Below are 22,833 nucleotides of genomic sequence, written 5' to 3' on the forward strand. Positions count from 1 at the left end.
TTATATAGCCCATAAAGTTTTAAAAAAAAATAAATGTATAGTTTTGCTTTTTTTTTTAAATAACATTGCTCTGATTTTCAGACTCCTAACCAAGCCCCAAAGTTTTATGTGAATACCGTCAGCTACCTTCTCCAGCTCCTGTTTGTGTAAAGGGTCTATTCATATGCAAAAGAAGGGGGAGTGTCTTATTTGCCACTTGCAGTGGGCTTTCCAGCTACCTTTTCAACAGAGCCAAACTGACAGCTTCTAAGTAAGTTTTTAAACAGTTTTATACTGGATTTTTATAACAGTATCTGTGCATCTTATTCTTTATAGTAGTGTCTATTACATGCAGTTATATGAAAATGAGTGTATACTGTCCCTTTAAGTAAATTGGATGCGCAAAAAAACACATAGAAATTCATACTAATAAGTAGAAAATACAAAGCGTAATTCTGAAGGTCAGATAAGCGGACTGAATGCCTGCGGAAGAGGTGGGTCTTTAGCTTTTTTTTAAAAGTCTGTAAGGACGGTGCCTCTCTGATTGCGCAAAGTAAAGAGTTCCAGAAAGTAGGGGCAGCATGGCCGAATGCTCTGGAGCCTGAGTTTGTCGTTATTCTTGGCACTGAGAGGAGGGATGTGTTGGCTGACCTAAGTGAATGGGATGGGATGTAGGGTGTCAGGAGCTGTTTTAGGTACTGTGGGCCTTGGTTGTTTAAGGCTTTGAAGGTCAGCAGGCCAATTTTAAAATATGTTCTTCATTTAATTGGAAGCCAATGCAGGGAGTGGAGAACAGGTGTTATGTGGCAGAAGCGAGTTTGATTGGTCAATAGTCTGGCTGCTGCGTTTTGTACTGTCTGAAGGCGATGGAGTTCTTTTTTTGGGAGGCCCAGTAATCTAGCCTAGAGGATACAAATGCATGGATTAATGTTGGCATATCATCCGGTGGAATTATGTGTTGTATCCTGGCTATGTTTTTCAGATGAAAGTAGGCAGATTTTATTACGGAGGAAATCTGCTGTTTAAAAGATAGTCCAGCGTCAATCAGCACTCCAAGGTTTCGTACCTTTGCTGAACTAACAAGTTCAGAGCCTCCAAGCTCCAGGCCATTGTAGACGTAAATAAAATGGTTCGTGATCTCACATTAAGGAAATTTTTTTGGAATAAAGATGAAATAGACAATACTAGGGATCTAAATTCTAATCACTCTAGTGTTCCTCTACCAAAGATACATGACATAGTAGATTTCACAGAAGCATGTGACCTACTAATGGCGCATGATTTAGCTAAGGAATCTGTGATAGATGAAATCCCACTTAAATGCACACATGGAGGATACACACCAAAGTCTATATTCTATCCAACTAGAGATAGGGGTCCGTTTTTAGAAGCTTTTCATCATAGAATTGAAGAAGATCGCATTGCACTTTCTAAAGACACTAAACACCCCTATCCAAATTTAAATGAAAAACAATATAAAGCCCTTAACAATTTGAAATCTAGGGAGGATATTGTAATAAAGAGAGCAGACAAGGGTGGATGTGTGGTGGTGCAGGATAGACAGTCTTACTTAGAGGAAGCTCGAAGGCAACTAAGTGATACTGATGTCTATGAAATCCTTAGATTTAATCCAACTGAGAGATTTAGGCAACAGCTTGAATCACTGTTGGATGATGGATTGGAGATGGGGATTATAGACTAGGGCACTGTAGATTATCTCTATGTTTTAAATCCTGTTACCCCCATATTCCATCACCTCCCCAAGGTTCATAAATCCTTGGAGGAGGTGAAGGGAAGGCCCATTGTGGCGGGTATAGGATCTCTTTTTGAAAATATTTTGACATGGATTGAATCTTTACTTCAACCAGTGGTATTTAGTCTCCCATCGTATCTTAAAGACACCAAACATCTTTTGGGATGTCTAAAAGAGATATGCTGGACTGATACAGCAGAATGGCTGACTATAGATGTAGTTAGTTTATACTCCACTATTCCTCATAAAAAGGGTCTAGAAGCAATTTCATACATGCTGGACAGATTCAGTAATTATGATAGTCATCTTAAATCTTTTGTGATCCAAACTCTAGATTTTTTATTAACTCACAACTTTTTTCAATTCGAGGGAATTTTTTATCTCCAAAGACGTGGCACAGCGATGGGGGCGAAATTTGCCCCGGCTTACGCCAACCTATATATGGGTTGGTGGGAAGCATGCCACGTCTTTGGAGATTCAAATCCCTTCAGGGATTGTATTACTATGTATAAAAGATACATTGATGACCTCCTGTTCATTTGGACAGGAGGTCAATCTAGACTAAAGGAATTTATTGAATACCTCAACTCTAATGACGCCAATTTACAGTTTACTTATGAGAGTAGCAAAGTATCTATTCCTTATTTAGACCTTTTACTGATGGGTCAAACTGACACCCAACAGGTAAAGATGACTTTATACCGAAAACCAATTGCAGCCAATGCCATATTACATGGCCGAAGCAATCATCCAAAACATATGGGCTTTGGAATTGCTAAAGGACAATTTATAAGGCTGAAACGGAACTGTTCCGATAATGAAATCTTTACAACAGAGAGCATAAGAATGAGAAATTATCTATTAGAGAGAGGATATCATATAAAAACAATTGATCGAGCTCTCTTAGAAGTCAGTAGACTAGATAGAGAAACCCTCCTTCTAGACAATAAATGTTTAGTCAACAAACAATCCTTTGATAGCTCCAAACCTACATTTGTAACCACATATAGTGCACAGTTTAATGCAATATATGATATTGTGAAAAAGCACCTTCCTATCCTGACTGCTGAAGACAGTCTTAAAGATCTGGTACAAAAGGGTTGTAATTTTGTTTCCCGTAGAGCTTACACAATTGGTAATGCTGTTTCTCCGAGCTTACTTAGAACCATACATAAACCAAGTAATAGCTGGTTAAATGTAAAAGGGCATTATAAATGTCATTACAGCAACTGTATTGCCTGTGGTTTCACAAAAGTCACTAAGAATTTCCAATCATATACCACACAGAAGGTTTATGAGTTGGATACTTATACCAATTGCCGTTCTGTCTTCGTAATCTATTTGATAGATTGCGTGGAATGTAAGAAACAATATATAGGGTGCACCTCCAGGGAATGTAGAAACAGGATTAGAGAGCATCTAAAAAACATTGAGCATGGTATTGAATGCTCTGACCTTGCTAGACATTTTATACATGTCCACAACAAGATGGTGAACAGTCTGAAATGGCAAATCATTGACTTTATCAAACCTGCCATACGTGGCGGAGACAGAATATCTAAACTCTCACACAAAGAGGCTTTCTGGATTTTCAAAATGAAAACCAGGATCCCAGATGGCTTTAACATAGTAGGTGATGTCATTAATTTTTGGAGGCATTAAATATACAGGAATTATACATACGATACTTTAATGTCTATTGTTCTGCAGAAATTGTGCCCTTTAATTTAAGAGGGTTTTGGCCATACAATAGAGATGGATACATGAAAACACTGCTCAGATAGGTCTATAGTCATACCTTCTTGTAAAGTGCTAGTAGAGTGTATTAGATTATTTATTATTTTTGCTTTAAGGAAATCTGGATGTTAGAATTAACAAATATGTATTCTGATTCATATAATATGCATATATGTATATCAATCGCTCCATGCACCATACTAATAATTGTAAAATAATTTATAGTTTTTCTATGTATGAGCCTACCTAAAGCATACAATGTATAGTGCACTGTTTCTGACGATATTCCATTAGGGGATGCATATTAATATCATATATCTCCTATATTATTAACCTATACTTTGGCATAATTTATTACTAATATTCTCTTGTATTATTGCAGTGTACAATTGAAGGCAGTATTCTAGTATAGGAATTTCCTTTTTACTTTATATGTAATGCCGATAGATAACAGGCCTAATTGATTATGTACATACTGAATATAATATGTCATATAACAATGAGAATTAACATATATATTAATTAATTAATTTTATTCTTTGCAATGTATATGTTTGGAATGATAACAATATTATCCATTTAAATTAATGACTCACTGGATTTAACCGGTCTGATTTCCAATATAGTGATTCTAAAGGTCTGTCCCTTTAATAATTAACTACCTGGGGCTCATACACCTGATGACAAGGGTGTGTTATAAATAGGCATGTAAATGTTGAACAAATCATGTCCATGAATAAGGCTGATATTTGCTGAAACGCATAGGACGTACTTCTATTTTGCTCCAGGTTGCTGGGACTATTTTTGTATTTTGTGTTTTACCTTTTTTATTTTGCACGGTTTTCCAATAACTTTTCAAGTTAAACATACGCCTGGGAGGTTTGATGGATTTTTTTCTGTATTACTTGCTGTCTACCACCAGCTAAAACCTCGGCGTTTCCAGGACAGAAGGCATAGTATCCGGCTTATGGACCGGCAGATGAAGTCATCACAATACGCCTGAGTGTGTTAGCAGGCATCTACAGAGGCGGGAGTACTTCACGAAGCCAGAGTTTTGTTTCACCGCAAAGTTCAGCAAGACGGCAGCCAGAGGTGCTTTGTACCGGCCCGGGGACCCACGGAGTGGTGAACGATCCGGAGGCTGAATAGGCTGTTTGAACATTTGCTTAGAACTACTACGCTGGTGAGTCTGGATAAAAGTATTTTACATTTCTTAAGGATTACTGCCATTGGGTATATACCGCATTGTCTTGAGCTGTCTAAAAGGGGAGTGTTTGTTTTTTAAGCTCCAGGCCAGTTGGGTGATAGTGGGATATAAAAAGGTGGTAAGCTTTTATCAAGATACTCAAAACACTAATTACTCTAAAAGGAAAACTTACGTATACAAAAATAACAGCACATTTAAGATATAGTGCACTGAGACCCGTGTAGTTTGATTTGTATTAGGCATAATATTAAAGTTTAAACATACGCTGGCTTCTCCCTGTGTACTTCATATGCTAATTTCTTAGACCTTGAAGCCCACCTCTTTTCAGATTGCATTTTAACAGTTTTTCACCACTAGAGGGTGTTAGTTCACGTATTTCATATAGATAACACTGTGCTTGTGCACGTGAAGTTATCTGGGAGCAGGCACTGATTGGCTAGACTGCAAGGCTGTCAAAAGAACTGAAAAAAGGGGCAGTTTGCAGAGGCTTAGATACAAGACAATCACAGAGGTTAAAAGTATATTATTGTAACTGTGTTGGTTATGCAAAACCGGGGAATGGGTAATAAAGGGATTATCTATCTTTTAAAACAATAACAATTCTGGTGTAGACTGTCCCTTTAAAGAAAAATATTTTAAAATCCAAATAATATGTATAATTTTCTGATTAAATTTGTTGTGATATCAGTGCTAATTATACTTAAAGGGACACTGTAACCAAAATTTTTCTTTCGTGATTCAGATTGACATGACATTTTAAGCAACTTTCTAATTTACTCCTATTATCAAATTTTCTTAATTCTCTTGGTATCTTTATTTGAAATGCAAGAATGTAAGTTTAGATGCCGGCCCATTTTTGGTGAACAACCTGGGTTGTCCTTGCTGATTGGTGGATAAATCCATCCACCAATAAAAAAGCGCTGTCCAGAGTACTGAAACCAAAAAAAGCTTAGATGCCTTCTTTTTCAGATAATGATAGCAAGAGAACGAAGAAAAATTGATAATAGGAGTAAATTAGAAAGTTGTTTAAAATTGCATGCTCTTTCTGAATTACAAAAGAAAAAATTTGGGTACAGTGTCCCTTTAATATTGCCCAATAATTGGCAAGCTTGAAGAATATTCTAGCATCCTTGATTTTGTGTATTGGAAACTTTAAATATAAATATGTCATGGTATTAATGTGCAATTTAGCACCTTTAAAAAACTACAGCATTCAAAAATGGAAATTTTAGAAATGAAAAAAGAGAACACTGAAGATGAAAAGTGTATGCTTTAAGGTGCCAAGCAAGGTCTAATATCAGGAGGGGGAAAAAAAGACAACGAAAACCCATTAAAGTCAAATATAAAAAGAAATTCAAAACATGATACTGAAAATATGGTGTTATTATTCTAGATTTTCCTATGGCTCCAGACAAGATATATATCTAATCAGTTTCCATAAAACTAGGCATAGTTTATAACACTGGAGCAAGTCATTAAATATACCCTATATGTGATACTAATAGCAGGAGAACTTAAATATTTTAAGTGCATTTTAAATCTGGAATTCAAATATTAAATGCCAAGATTTACTTTCACAGTGTCACAATAATGGTCCAACTTTTAACTATAATTCAAATTTTAAGGCCTGCAAAGAAAACTTTGTTTGGTACAGTTTCACTGTTCTTTGGCATAAGTAATGTAGTTCTAAAAATACAGCCTAGGTGTCTATGACATTTTGCATTTCCAGGGCATGATGAGATCTCAAAGGAATTATTGAAATTAATGTATGCATTATTTCCCTAAAGCAAACATTCCAGGTCTGTGATCCAGGGCATCGAAATCCCTGTGGTAAACCACAAATTGGTAATGCTATCATAAAATATAAGTGTTTGATGGCTGCTCTTTTAACTGATAATGTTGTATTTGCGTGCCACTCTCTACTAAATAATTACTAGAAGCTATCTTTAACATTTTTAAGATTTCTTTTCTGTTTTACTCAATTTGGGCCTAAAAAGTAGATAAGATGCAGGTTCTGTTTTGCTAGCAGAAACTGTTAACCACAGTCGTATTTTATAAATTATCAGAGGAGACGCTTATCTTGAATAATGCTTGTAAAATATTTTTATTATTCAATCTACTTTAAATGTCTTGGAACCTAAAATGAATGGCAAATTTTTCTCTTATTTATGTTTATCTTAGTGGATATTTTATGCATTAAAAGAGGTGTTTTTTTTTTTTTTTTAATAATTTTTGAATTTTTTTTTTTTTAATCAAAGATTTTTATTGAGGTATTTCAGATAATAACATACATTTTGTGTTGTCAAACTTATAGGATGCAAATAATAAATGTTCAGAACAGCATCAGACACATTACAATTAAAAAAAGCTGACAAAGCTGGAGACAACAAATATACATCTTGCAGAATATAGTAAACTACTTTGTCTCTAATAACAGTGCAAATCTAAAGGTGCAAAAATGATAATTGTATACCTCTTTTTAATATATATGATAAATTAATACCAGTACCTCTGAAATATAAATTGCTGCCTATTAGTGTGATATTTTATAATGGTCCTTTAGTAGCCATAACATTCTCATTTTCTTATGAGATGTGACATATTTTTATATTCTAGTATGTGTAGGTGCAAAGTAGCGGATAAGAACCGCTGAAAAAGTTCACCATATTGGGTGAATAATAGTGAAATAATAATACATACTTATAATTATAAGAACCTTCTAAATGTCGCTTAATGGAAAAAGTATAGGGTAGAAGGCGTTAGCTACTGATAATGCTGATATTGATATTGAAAAATAATATTATTCTCATAATATACAAGTGTAATATACAATGGTAAAAGGAAAATGAGAATATTGGAAAGGAGGAGTAGTATACATAAATGTTTAACCTACAGAGTGTAAGCTATATTTGTCTTGCTGAGTATGGCAGAGAAGGTGGGTATTGTAAATAGAAGGGAATATAACCTGGATTAAAAAGAGTCAGGCGTCCCTCTTGAGTTATATGAGTTAGCTACTACACCAAGTAATTGACATGCCACAACTCATTTACATAATGCCTAATTGAACCATGGCTAAGAGAACCAAATATTATATAAAGTTAAACATCATTGACCACATAGTTCACTATATTGAATCAAACCAGGGATCAGACAATATGCAGTTTTAAAAACAAGGCAACCTAGTTTATTCAGTTATGAGCTAGCTGAACCTCAGCGTGGGAAAAGGCATGATATGTGAGAGTCAAAACTAAGTATATGAAAACTATAATGCATATTGTGTCCGTATAGGCCTTCTAGAGATCTATAAGCCAATAATACAGCGCTTTAAAGAGAATATTTTCATACTGGTCTCATAAGTAGGTTATACCTCAGCTATGTGACGCAAAGTAATATGGTGGTTTCAATAACCTTGCTAAGAGGAAAGAGTCTTAGTGTGCGCTATGACAAATCTCTAAACTGTATGAACTATGATATAAATTGGTAGAATCACAGAACGCTAACAACATATTAAAAGCAACCTGTTGGTCTCCCCTGGGTGGGGAAATCCATACAAACTTAATACCAGCATGAATGTATCAGGCACAATTAATGTATATAACTTGTCTTAATCTCTTAATATGAGCAAAAGGTGTCTCTTGAATATGTGGATACAGTATGTTCATTATAGTGCAGTCCTGAATGATATTACTAACGCTAATCCACACTTAGCCGATTCCAGAGCGATGCATAACTGTTAAAAGCTAGTGCGTATGGAAGTCCCTCCTGATCTGCAGTAAGGCAACCACATCCAGCCAGATAATCGTACCTCTCCATAAGACCGGAGATCGTTCCCCTCTTAGCACTGTCCATATATATCCTCCATGCGAATGTGGACCACATACAAAATCCAGCGCACAGTCGCGGGAGCCGGCCGCACCCCCACAACCAGGAGCTGCATACAGAAAGACACCCACAGGCCCTACGCTGGAAGTCTCTCTCGAAGCTGAGGTATGCAGATTAGCCCGGGCTGGAACTTCCATAATGATATCAACCATTTTTTGACTTGCACAGGTTGCAACGAAGTGTGAGGTCTCAAGAAGAGGTGCCGGGATCAGACTTGTAACCGGAAGGTTCAATGGTGGCGTATCAGCCCCCTGATGATTGGAATTGACAGCTCCAACTCCCGTGCGGCCATCTTTGACGACGGCCATGAGTTTTTGAAATCCCTTCTCTGCCTTAGATTCGAGATCTGCTAATAGACTGTGTAGCGTTGCGTAGTACTCCTCCATTATCATTCAGGAAATAAATGTTCCTATTTTACCCGGGGAACCGGGGGGGGGGGTTATAAGAGGTGTTTTAGGATGGCCTCCTTCTGTTATCCCTGACAGCCTGTTTTTAGGGCTCTAATCAGAGCAAGCTTCATACAGCTATCGCAGGTCGGCTAGCTGAGAGTTCATACGAGTTATATGCTTATCCACCAATGTTTCAGGCTGTGTGGAGTAGGAATAAATGATCTTTAGCTAGTTTTTTATTCGGAGCCTCTAGATCTGCGACCTATCATGGCCGCTTCTTCATAATTTTGGACTTTATAACACAGTTTGTTTGATTTATTTATTGATGTTATTGTTTTTGTCATGATCAGATCCGATCATCGCCGTGTCGCCGCAGCTCCTGGATCTCTCTCTGTTTCTGAGCATCACGTTGCAACGTGACGCGGCCTTCCTGTTTCCGGCTCCTTCACGTCATCAGGCTTTAAAAGCCTCGGCGGGACATCACTCCGGTGCCCGTTTGTTGTTGTTCTTCTTCATTCCGGCTTGTGAGTACTCTGAATTTGGATTAAAGGGACACTGACCATTGCTTTGCCTGACCACTCTGCTGCCTCATCCTTGTATCTGATTAAAGGGACACTGACCATTGCTTTGCCTGACCACTCTGCTGCCTCATCCTTGTATCTGATTAAAGGGACACTGACCATTGCTTTGCCTGGCCACTCTGCTGCCTCATCCTTGTATCTGATTAAAGGGACACTGACCATTGCTTTGCCTGACCACTCTGCTGCCTCATCCTTGTATCTGATTAAAGGGACACTGACCATTGCTTTGCCTGGCCACTCTGCTGCCTCATCCTTGTATCTGATTAAAGGGACACTGACCATTGCTTTGCCTGACCACTCTGCTGCCTCATTCTTGTATCTGATTAAAGGGACACTGACCATTGCTTTGCCTGACCACTCTGCTGCCTCATTCTTGTATCTGATTAAAGGGACACTGACCATTGCTTTGCCTGACCACTCTGCTGCCTCATCCTTGTATCTGATTAAAGGAACACTGACCATTGCTTTGCCTGACCTCTCTGCTGCCTCATCCTTGTATCTGATTAAAGGGACACAGACCATTGCTCTGCCTGACCACTCTGCTGCCTCATCCTTGTATCTGATTAAAGGGACACAGACCATTGCTTTGCCTGACCACTATGCTGCCTCATCCTTGTATCTGATTAAAGGGACACTGACCATTGCTTTGCCTGACCACTCTGCTGCCTCATCCTTGTACTTGATTAAAGGGACATTGTCCACCACTTCATTTGATCACTCAACTGCCTCATCCTATGCCTGTTTTAAAACTCCAATTCGAAAACCTGCATCTCTGAGAACGCTTTTCTTTTTCTACAAATGAACCTGTTCATTGTTATCCCTGAGTGGGTCACGTCCTGGTTTCCTCTCAGCGTGCTAGCGTGTGTTTATCTTTTCACGCTAGCAGTTGAGTCCAATCCTGGACTGATTCTATATGGCTGACAGTACAAACGGGCCAATTATGGACCCCGCTGAGCTTTCCATGGTAGTAGCCCACCAGGGGCAGTTATTGGAATCTCATGCTGCACATTTGCAATCCCTGGACTCTAAGCTGGATCAGATAACTGTTTTACTGCAAAGCTTGGTGGCGCCAACACAGCCCAATCCTACCTCTCTGGCTACACCTTCGTCTTCACCTGCTACAACCCATGCTCAAGCGCAAATTGGCCCCAGGATTCACCTTCCTGACAAATATGATGGAAATCCCGATGAGTGTAGGGGTTTTTTGAACCAGTGCCATCTTCATTTCCACAACAGCTCTGCTCTCTTCACTACGCCTTCTTCAAGGATAACATTCCTTATATCATTGATGAAAAGGAAAGCCCTGGTCTGGGTGTCCCCCTTATTGGAAAAGAACGACCCTATCCTTCAGGATGTAGATTATTTTCTGACTGTGTTTTCTACTGTCTTTGACAAACCTGGAAGATCTTCAGCTGCTGAAGCCTCTCTTTTGGACCTACGTCAGGGAACCCAATCCGTGGCACAGTACGCTATTGAGTTCCGCACACTTGCGGCTGAGACCTCTTGGAATCAGGGAGCTCTAAAAGCGGCTTTTCGTAAGGGTCTCTCTGAATGTCTTAAGGACGAGCTAGTGTATTGGGACCTCCCAGTATCCCTTGAAGACCTGGTTAATCTCTGTATCAGACTTGATGCCAGGTATAGTGAACGACAACAGGAGAAAGAGAGAACACGTAAACCCCTATCTCGCCCTTCTTTCCGCCTGGCACCCTGTTTCTCCAATCCTGTGTCTCCTTCATCTACCACTACTGATCAAACAGAACCGATGGAGGTTGGTACCATCAAATTAAACGAGACCGAGCGGCAGAGAAGACGTGCTCTTGGTCTATGTTTATACTGTGGCCTGAAGGGCCATTTGTTGAGGGAGTGCCCCACCAGACCAGTAAAAGCCAGGGCTTAACTCCAGATCGAGGGACTGAGTTAAGCCAGATCTAATTATTTTCCCTCAACAACAAACTTTTTGTCCCGGTAACTCTTTATCTCGGAGATCGAAAGATCTACACTCAAGGTCTCATTGATTCAGGTGCTGGTGGCATGTTTATTGATTAAAGCTTTGCAACCATACACAGAATACCCCTACATGCTAAAGGGCACTCTGTCAAGGTCTCCACTGTCAGTGGTGGTCCGCTGGGCTCTGGAGTTATTCAGTTTTCTACCATGCCATTGCTATTCTCCGTTAGGGCTCTCCATTTTGAGACCATTAACCTTGATGTCATTCCGACCCCTCAGTTTCCTATAATCTTGGGTTTTCCCTGGCTGCAGCTGCACAACCCTACTTTTTCATGGACTCAAGGTGAACATAGTACTTGGGGGTCTGCATGTTTTGTCAACTGTTTACACACCCCGGTCAAGCGTCCAGTAACCATAGCAATTACTACCAAAACCTCAAACTCCTTACCTATTTGCTATCAGGACTTTCTTGATGTGTTTTCCAAAAAAGACTCAGAACGTCTTCCTCCCCATCGTCCCTTTGATTGTCCCATAAACCTGCTCCCTGGGGCTCCTTTTCCCCGTGCGAAAACATATCCTCTTTCTAGACCCGAAAACCTAGCCCTAGAATAATATATCAAGGATAACCTGGCTAGAGGCTTTATAAGACCTTCTACCTCTCCTGTGGGGGCCGGCTTCTTCTTTGTGGAGAAAAAGGATGGGGCCTCCGACCCTGTATAGACTTTAGGGGTCTTAATCAAATCACTGTGAAGAATAGTTATCCATTGCCCCTAATCCCCGAGTTGTTCACTTATCTTCAAGTTTCCACTATATTCACCAAATTGGATCTTCGTGGCGCGTACAATCTCATCCGTATACGCAAGGGAGATGAATGGAAAACAGCTTTTAACACCCGTTTTGGGCATTACGAATATCTCGTCATGCCTTTTGGGCTTTGCAATGCCCCAGCAGTGTTCCAACACTTTGTCAATGAGATATTTCGGGATTATCTGAACACCTTTTTAATTATCTACCTTGACGATATACTCATCTTTTCACAGACCTATCAGGATCATGTGTCCCATGTCAAGAAAGTACTACAACGTCTTAGGGATAATCATCTTTTTGCCAAGATGGAAAAGTATTCTTTTCACCAGGATTCTATTTACTTTCTGGGATATGTGATATCCAAAACTGGTTTCAATATGGATCCTACCAAACTCAACGCCATACTAGAGTGGCCTAGACCTGACAGCCTTAAAGCTCTCCAGCGTTTCCTTGGTCTTGCCAGTTACTACAGGAAGTTCATCAAGGGTTTCGCCACAATATCAGCACCCCTTACTTCTCTAACAAAAAAGGGGCAAAACATCAAAGAGTGGTCTCCAGATGCTATTCAGGCTTTTGACTCCCTAAAGAATGCTTTTGCTTCTGCACCTGTTCTTCGTCACCCTAATCTGGAACATCAATTCATCCTGGAAGTGGATGCTTCCTCTGTGGCTGCAGGAGCAGTCCTTTCTCAACGTATTCTAGAGTCTGGTAAGAATCATCCCGTTGGTTTTTTCTCCAAGAAGTACACCTCCTCAGAATTAAACTATGATGTGGGCAACAAGGAATTGTTGGCTATCAAAATGGCCTTAGATGAATGGATAACCAAAAAACCCCTTTGTTGTATTTCTTAAATAGGGAGCTGACCAAATCCCTCCCCTTTGGTTAATGCACGCCACCCAGCCCAGGTGTGTTCCAGATAAATATACTTAATAAGCTAGAAAGCTTCACACTGTGTAGACATGACTTGCTGCAGTGTGGAAACTGGTTAGTGTAGGACCAGTCTTTATGGGACACCTTGTAAGTGGTGACTGGCTTAGCAGAATATGATCATATTGTGTGACTAAGATCCCATTTCATTTAAAGGCATTTTAAAGCAAAAAAAAATACAAAAATTTTTTGCAGCATAAATATAAGTCAATATTATTGCGAGATGTTAATCCCAATTTTATTTGAACTATTTAAGTATATTTAGCAGACAGAAGTATATTAGTTTTTGCAGCACAAATATAAGCTCATATTATTGCGAGATGTTTATCCCAATCTTATTAGAAGCTATGTAAGTATATTTGGCAGACAGAAGCATATACAAATATGCCATGAAAGAGTGGACTTAAGTGGTTGGATGTGCACCAATATTTTTTGTTGTTTTGTAATTGTTTTGGTCACTTTGGTAGCACTCCCACAATATGTGTGTTAAGATTAAACAGTCCTTTTGTGGTGTGCATAACCAAAAAACCCCTTTGTTGTATTTCTTAAATAGGGAGCTGACCAAATCCCTCCCCTTTGGTTAATGCACGCCACCCAGCCCAGGTGTGTTCCAGATAAATATACTTAATAAGCTAGAAAGCTTCACACTGTGTAGACATGACTTGCTGCAGTGTGGAAACTCGTTAGTGTAGGACCAGTCTTTATGGGACATCTTGTAAGTGGTGACTGGCTTAGTAGAATATGCTCATATTGTGTAACTAAGATCCCATTTCATTTAAAGGCATTTTAAAGCAAAAAAAAAAAAAAGTTTGCAGCATAAATATAAGTCAATATTATTGCGAGATGTTAATCCCAATTTTATTTGAACTATGTAAGTATATTTAGCAGATAGAAGTATATTAGTTTTTGCAGCACAAATATAAGCTCATATTATTGCGAGATGTTTATCCCAATCTTATTAGAAGCTATGTAAGTATATTTGGCAGACAGAAGCATATACAAATATGCCATGAAAGAGTGGACTTAAGTGGTTGGATGTGCACCAATATTTTTTGTTGTTTTGTAATTGTTTTGGTCACTTTGGTAGCACTCCCACAATATGTGTGTTAAAATTAAACAGTCCTTTTGTGGTGTGCACAACCAAAAAAAACCTTTGTTGTATTTCTTAAATAGGGAGCTGACCAAATCCCTCCCCTTTGGTTAATGCACGCCACCCAGCCCAGGTGTGTTCCAGATAAATATACTTAATAAGCTAGAAAGCTTCACACTGTGTAGACATGACTTGCTGCAGTGTGGAAACTGGTTAGTGTAGGACCAGTCTTTATGGGACACCTTGTAAGTGGTGACTGGCTTAGCAGAATATGATCATATTGTGTGACTAAGATCCCATTTCATCTAAAGGCATTTTAAAGCAAAAAAAAATAAAAAATTTGCAGCATAAATATGTCAATATTATTGCGAGATGTTAATCCCAATTTTATTTGAACTATTTAAGTATATTTAGCAGACAGAAGTATATTAGTTTTTGCAGAACATATATAAGCTCATATTATTGCGAGATGTTTATCCCAATCTTATTAGAAGCTATGTAAGTATATTTGGCAGGCAGAAGCATATACAAATATGCCATGAAAGAGTGGACTTAAGTGGTTGGCTGTGCACCAATATTTTTTGTTGTTTTGTAATTGTTTTAGTCACTTTGGTAGCACTCCCACAATATGTGTGTTAAGATTAAACAGTCCTTTTGTGGTGTGCATAACCAAAAAAACCCTTTGTTGTATTTCTTAAATAGGGAGCTGACCAAATCCCTCCCCTTTGGTTAATGCACGCCACCCAGCCCAGGTGTGTTCCAGATAAATATACTTAATAAGCTAGAAAGCTTCACACTGTGTAGACATGACTTGCTGCAGTGTGGAAACTGGTTAGTGTAGGACCAGTCTTTATGGGACACCTTGTAAGTGGTGACTGGCTTAGCAGAATATGATCATATTGTGTGACTAAGATCCCATTTCATCTAAAGGCATTTTAAAGCAAAAAAAAAAAAAAAATTTGCAGCATAAATATGTGAATGGAGACATTGGTTAGAGGGCACTATTCATCCCTTCTCAATCCTCACTGATCATAAGTATTTACTTTATCTCCAGACAGCCAGACGTTTGAATTCCAGGCAAGCTCGATGGTCCGTGTACTTCTCCCGGTTCCATTACGTCTTATCCTATATTCCAGGCACAAAGAACGTCAAAGCAGATGCTTTGTCACGGCAGTTCCTATCCTCTAATGTTCCTGAATCTGGAACTATTCTCCATCCTCATGAGATCATAGCCCTTCTATCGGCCTCCACCTTACAAGAATTACAAGATGCTCAAAAAGACCTTTCCGTCGCCTGCAAGCCTCCTGCTGGTCTGTTTTATGTTCCCGAACATCTCAGATCTAAGTTGTTAACATGGGCTCATGACAGTCCTCTTTCTGGGCACCCGGGTATCAGTAACACTATTTGGAACCTTAAACAACATGTCTGGTGGCCCTCTTTAACAAGGGATGCCAAAGAATACGTCTCTGCCTGTACCATATGTGCTTCCAACAAGATACCTCGGCAATTACCTTCTTGTTTTCTCCAACCTCTTTCCGTCCCTCATCTACCTTGGACTTATTTATCCATGGATTTCGTTACTGGTCTCCCTCCTTCTGCTGGAAACAATACCATCTGGGTTATAGTCGACAGATTTACCAAATCAGCTCATTTCATGCCATTTAGCTCTGCTAAAACCCTTTCCGAATTGTTTATCCAATATGTAGTGAGACTTCATGGTTTTCCTCTTGATATCGTCTTGGACAGGGGAGTTCAATTTGTCTTCCATTTTTGGAAATCTCTTTGTAAACAACTTGGTACTTCCATCTCCTTGTCCACCGCACATAATCCTTAATCAAATGGACAAACTAAAAGAGTCAATCAGTGCTTGGAAACATACCTCAGGCATTATGTGGATCATCTCCACTCTAACTGGACCCACTACTTGCTGCTAGCTGAATTAGCTCACAATGCCCAATACAATTCTTCTCTCAAAACTTCTCCCTTTAAAGCAGCTTATGGATTCCAACCCAGAATTTTTCCACTTCATACCTCTCCTTCGGAAATTCCTGCTGCTGATCTCTCAGCCAGCAGACTTTGTCTCCATTGGCGAAAGATCCGCCTTCTCCTCATCAAAGCTTCTAATCAATATAAATACTATGCAGATCGTAAACGTAAGAAGGCCCCCCAAGTACCATCCTGGAGACAAGGTTTGGGTTTCTACATGTCATCTTCATCTCAAGAAACCCTCTATTAAACTGGGACCAGGTTATGTCGGTCCTTTCCGGATCCTGAGTCAGGTTTGCACTACTGCTTATCACATTGCTCTACCTAAGACCCTTAAGGCTCATCCAGTTTTTCGTGTCTCTCTTCTGAAACCCGCCACCTTTAACAGATACTCCAAATCTAGGACCACTCCTTCTCCTCTTCTGGTTCAGGGATATCCAGAGTTTGAGGTCAGTCACATCATCGATTCCAGACGTTGTGGCAAAATCTTGTACTCTCTCATCCAGTGGAAAGGCTACCCTGTCACAGAGCGGTCTTGGGAACCAGCTCATCAAATTCATGCTCCTACTTTGGTCCAGGCTTTTCATAAGGCTCATCCCTCCAAAACTGGTCCTATCCCCCGGAGGGGTCATTGAGGAGGGGGTGCTGTCATGATCAGATCCGATCATCGCCGTGTCGCCGCGGCTCCCGGATCTCTCTCTGTTTCTGAGCATCACGTTGCTTAGCAACGTGACACGGCCTTCCTGTTTCCAGCTCCTTCATGTCATCAGGCTTTAAAATCCTCAGCGGGACATTGCTCCAGTGCCCGTTTGTTGTTGTTCTTCTTCATTCCGGCTTGTGAGTACTCTGAATTTGGATTAAAGAGACACTGACCATTGCTTTGCCTGGCCACTCTGCTGCCTCATCCTTATATCTGATTAAAGGGACACTGACCATTGCTTTGCCGGACCACTCTGCTGCCTCATCCTTGTATCTGATTAAAGGGACACTGATCATTGCTTTGCCTGATCACTCTGCTGCCTCATTCTTGTATCTGATTAAAGGGACACTGACTATTGCTTTGCCTGACCACTTTGCTGCCTCATCCTTGTATCTGATTAAAGGGACACAGACCATTGCTTTGCCTGGCCACTCTGCTGCCTCATCCTTGTATCTGATTAAAGGGACACTGACCATTGCTTTGCCTGACCACTCTGCTGCCTCATCCTTGTATCTGATTAAAGGGACACTGACCATTGCTTTGCCTGACCTCTCTGCTGCCTCATCCTTGAACTTGATCAAAGGGACATTGTCCACCGCTTTATTTGATCACTCAACTGCCTTATCCTATGCCTGTTTTAAAACTCCAATCCGAAAACCTGCATCTGTGAGTACGCTTTACTTTTTCTACAAATGAACCTGTTCATTGTTATCCCTGAGTGGGTCACATCCTGGTTTCCTCTCAGCATGCTAGCGTGTGTTTATCTTTTCACGATAGCAGTTGGGTCCAATCATGGACTGATTCCATACGGCAGACAGTTTTTTTTAACACAAAAACACAATTATATTTTTTTAACCTTGATATAATCTCAGTTATTTCTCAAACTAAACCAGTAAAGTGTATTAAAAAAAATCATTATTACCCTGGAATAGTGATGTCGCGAATAGTTCGCCGGTGAATAGTTCCCAGCGAACATAGCTTGTTCGCGTTTGCCACGGCAGGCGAACATATGCGATGTTCGATCCGCCCCCTATTCGTCATCATTGAGTAAACTTTGACCCAGTACCTCACAGTCAGCAGACACATTCCAGCCAATCAGCGGCAGACCCTCCCTCCCAGACTCTCCCACCTCCTGGACAGCATCCATTTTAGATTCATTCGGAAACTGTATTCTTAGTGAGAGGAGGGACAGTGTAGCTGCTGCTGATTTAATAGGGAAATCGATAGCTAGGCTAGTGTATTCAGTGTCCACTACAGTCCTGAAGGACTCATATGATCTCTGCTGTAAGGACAGCACCCCAAAAAGCCCTTTTTAGGGCTAGAACGTCAGTCTGCTTTTTTTTTTTTCCTGTGTAATCTAATTGCAGTTGCCTGCCTGCCAGCGTGTGTGTCAGGCTCACAGCATATACTTGCCCAGTGCCACCACTCATATCTGGTGTAACAGTAGTGTACATTTAAAAAAAAAACCACTGACTGTGAAATAATAGCAGACAGCTGCCAGTACCCAAGATGGCCACCAATAAGGCAGATGGGGAGGGTTAGAGAGCTGTTTTGGGGGGGATCAGGGAGGTTGGGGGCTAAGGGGGGATGCTACACCACAGCATATGTAAATATGCTTAAAAAAAATTAAACAAATTTAAAAACCTTTTATTTTAGTACTGGCAGACTTTCTGCCAGTACTTAAGATGGCGGGGACAATTGTGGGGTGGGGGAGGGAAGGGAGCTGTTTGGGAGTGATCAGGGGGTCTGATGTGTCAGGTGGGAGGCTGATCTCTACACTAAAGCTAAAATTAACCCTGCAAGCTCCCTACAAACTACCTAATTAACCCCTTCACTGCTAGCCATAATACACGTGTGATGCGCAGCAGCATTTAGCGGCCTTCTAATTACCAGAAAGTAACGCCAAAGTCATATATGTCTGCTATTTCTGAACAAAGGGGATCCTTTGTGCCATAATTGCACAAGCTGTTTGTAAATAATTTCAGTGAGAAACCTAAAATTGCGAAAAAATTTAAGTTTTTTTTAAATTTGATCGCATTTGGCGGTGAAATGGTGGCATTAAATATACCAAAATGGGCCGAGATCAATACTTTGGGTTGTCTACTACACTACACTTAAGCTAAAATTAACTCTTCAAGCTCCCTACATGCTCCCTAATTAACCCCTTCACTGCTGGGCATAAAACATGTGTGGTGCGCAGTGGCATTTAGCAGCCTTCTAATTACCAAAAAGCAACACCAAAGCCATATAAGTCTGCTATTTCTGAACAAAGGGGATCCCAGAGAAGCATTTACAACCATTTATGCCATAATTGCATAAGTTGTTTGTAAATAATTTCGATGAGAAACCTAAAGTTTGTGAAAAAGTGAACAATTTTTTTTTATTTGATCGCATTTGGCGGTGAAATGGTGGCATGAAATATACCAAAATGGGCCTAGATCAATACTTTGGGATGTCTTCTAAAAAAAAATATATATATGTCAAGGGATATTCAGGTATTCCTGACAGATATCAGGGTTCCAATGTAACTAGCGCTCATTTTGAAAAAAAGTGGTTTTGAAATAGCAAAGTGCTTCTTGTATTTATTTTCCTATAACTTGCAAAAAAGCAAAGAACATGTTAAGATTGGGCATTTCTAAACTCAGGACAAAATTTAGAAACTATTTAGCATGGTTGTTTTTTGGTGGTTGTAGATGTGTAACAGATTTTGGGGGTCAAAGTTAGAAAAAGTGTGGGGGTTTTTCCATTTTTTTCCTCATATTTTATAATGTTAGGTGATTTATGCCCTTTATGGATTAAAACCAGACTCTGCATCAACTATGTAATTTTCCATGGGAGTTTTGCCATGGATCCCCCTCCGGCATGCCACAGTCCAGGTGTTAGTCCCCTTGAAACAACTTTTCCATCACTATTGTGGCCAGAAAGAGTCCCTGTGGGTTTTAAAATTCGCCTGCCTATTGAAGTCTATGGCGGTTCGCCCGTTTGCAAACTTTTGCAGAAGTTCGCGTTCGCCGTTCGCGAACCCAAATTTTTATGTTCGCTACATCACTACCCTGGAATAATATTGGCTATGGTTTCATCTAAAAGCTCTGAATATGATTACTCTTCTATATGCTTAATAAAATAATTTTGCTTAATTTCCCTATAAAGATTTATTTTAACAAGTACTGAGCAATTTCAGACCCTAGTGCTAGAACTAAATTTAATAATTTGGCACTGATTGCATTTACACATAACTAAATATAAAATAAATGTAACATAAAATACAGAATATCACCCCTGGTGAAGGGTTAATATAGGCCTCTTAAAAATTACCAGAATCCCCAATTACCAGAATTACCTGCCATTTTTATAATAATCACCTGGCAGCTGGTTAGACAAATGATCACAGAAAGAGGATTATGGTTTTCAAATAAGGGTCTCACGTTTTTCCTTGTTTTGTATGGGCCCATAGGGGATGACCCACTTCCTTGATATTGTTCCATATGCCTATGGTTCTGTCAGGTAGACCCCTGTTGTCATGGTTATCAGCTGATAGTCATCTGGGCATATCATTTAAATGAGGTCATATAGTTGTTTTTTTTCCAAAGTGTTCACTTCCCCCATTATAGTTCTATTTTTGGTGTTAGTGCCACTTTTCTAGCACAGAGCAATGTAAAAGTAACCTAGTAGACAGGTAATTGCAATTTCTTTGGCATTCCCCTGCTACCTAAAGATCTCTCATTTGAAGATGGGTAATCCCTACTTTCATGTGAGGGCTAGTGTGTGTATGTGTGTTGCATGCTAACTTTCGGTGTTTTTTTCGATCCATTGCCCCTATACAGTATATACAGAAGGTAGATTATTGCAATTTTTAACAGGGGGTCTCCAGCATCATACTATGAGCAAGTGTTATCCTCTGCACTAAAGTAGTTAATAATCAAAAGTCTTGATATTTTAGTATAGTAGTACAGAGTATACTGACTGTATAAGATATGTATGTAAAATAACATTAACTTACTATTATTATTGGTGTTTATTTTTAAAGTCTCAGCATTTCCTTAAAAGGGGAAGAAGCAACCCTTTTATTAAAATCTGTGTTCTTTTGCACTCCATTTTTGTCTGATGATTTAAAAACATTTATTTTGCAATGGTCTATTTAACTGTTGGTAAATGGTATGAGTTTAATGACACTTTATAAGTTTGTCTTGCTCTTTGAGACTACAATTTCTGCAAAGACGTAGTAAGACAGTAATGAGTCCTGGAGAGATAAAGGGTTGAGATCAGTGAGATCACTTTAAATGCAATGATCAAGAATAAAATGCTCTTATGTGCAAGAGCATTTTATCATTGCACTGTTGCTTTCACAGAACTGTTTTCAACCATACAAAGGCATTAAAAGGACATAAACACCTCTTGCTTTTGCCATGTTCAGTTTAGGACTGATAGTGTGTTGTAGTGTTGGAGCTGTTATTACGTATGTGAATGCCTCCCAACATTTGCCCGATGATTTCTGGCATGTTGGTGATTAAAGAGCTTGCGGCCACCAATATTTTGAGGTTGGGGCAGTGTACAGAAGGGGAGATATATATACTGGGATTTGTTTGAGGCGTTACGTGGTTATACCAATTCTGTGGTGGATGTGCCTCGACCAGTCCCTTAAAACCAGGACACTGAGGGGCTCTGTGCAGGAGGCAGGCCATACCTCCCAACCTGTGGCAAACCAGCAGATGGCTTGGTGATGTGTATGTACTTAAAGGGACACTGAACCCAATTTTTTTCTTTTGTGATTCAGATAGAGCAAGCAATTTTAAGCAACTTTCTAATTTACTCCTATTATCACATTGTCTTCATTCTCTTGGTATCTTTATTTGAAAAGCAAGAATGTAAGTTTAGATGCCGGCCCATTTTTGGTTAAAAACCTGGGTTGTTCTTGCTGATTGGTGGATTAATTCCCCCAGCAATAAACAAGTGCTGTCCAGGGTCTAAACCAAAAACTCGATTGCTTCTTAGCTTAGATGCCTTCTTTTTCAAATAAAGATAGCAAGAGAACAAAGAAAAATTGATAATTGGAGTAAATTAGAAAGTTGCTTAAAATGGCATGCTCTATCTGAACCATGAAAGAAAAAAATTGGGTTCAGTGTCCCTTTAATCCCTTTACAGGGGAAAACACATACGGCTAGATTAGAGTTGTGCGTTGGGCTAAAAAAGCAGCGTTAAGAGGTCCTAACGCTGCTTTTTTACGCCCGCTGGTATTACGAGTCTTGAAGGTTTAGGGGCACTGCACGCTTTTTTGCCCTTACCGCAAAACTACTTACATAAACTTCGTATAGTCTTTTTTCTATGGGACTTCCATAGCACCGGTATTACGAGTCTGTCCTGGGAGGCCAAAAAGTGAGCGGTACACCCTACCCTGTCAAGATCCCTAACGCATTTAAAAGTCAGTAGTTAAGGGTTTTATGGTACAACGCCGTAACATAAAACTCATAACTAAAGTGCTAAAAAGTACACTAACACCCATAAACTACCTATTAACCCCTAAACCGAGGCCCTCCCACATCTCAAATACTAAAATAAAAATTTAAACCCCTAATCTGCCGCTCTGGACACCGCTGCCACCTACATTATATTTATGAACCCCTAATCTGCCACCCTCAACATTGCTGACACCTACATTATATTTATTAACCCCTAATCTGCCGCCCCCAATGTCGCCGTCACCTACCTACACTTATTAACCCCTAATCTGCCACCCCCAACGTCGCTGCCACTATATTAAAGTTATTAACTCCTAAACCTAAGTCTAACCCTAAACCTAACACCCACTAACTTAAATATAATTTAAATAAATCTAAATAAATATTCCTAT

This window comes from Bombina bombina, chromosome 2 (genome assembly GCF_027579735.1).
Source record: "Bombina bombina isolate aBomBom1 chromosome 2, aBomBom1.pri, whole genome shotgun sequence".
NCBI lineage: Eukaryota > Metazoa > Chordata > Amphibia > Anura > Bombinatoridae > Bombina > Bombina bombina.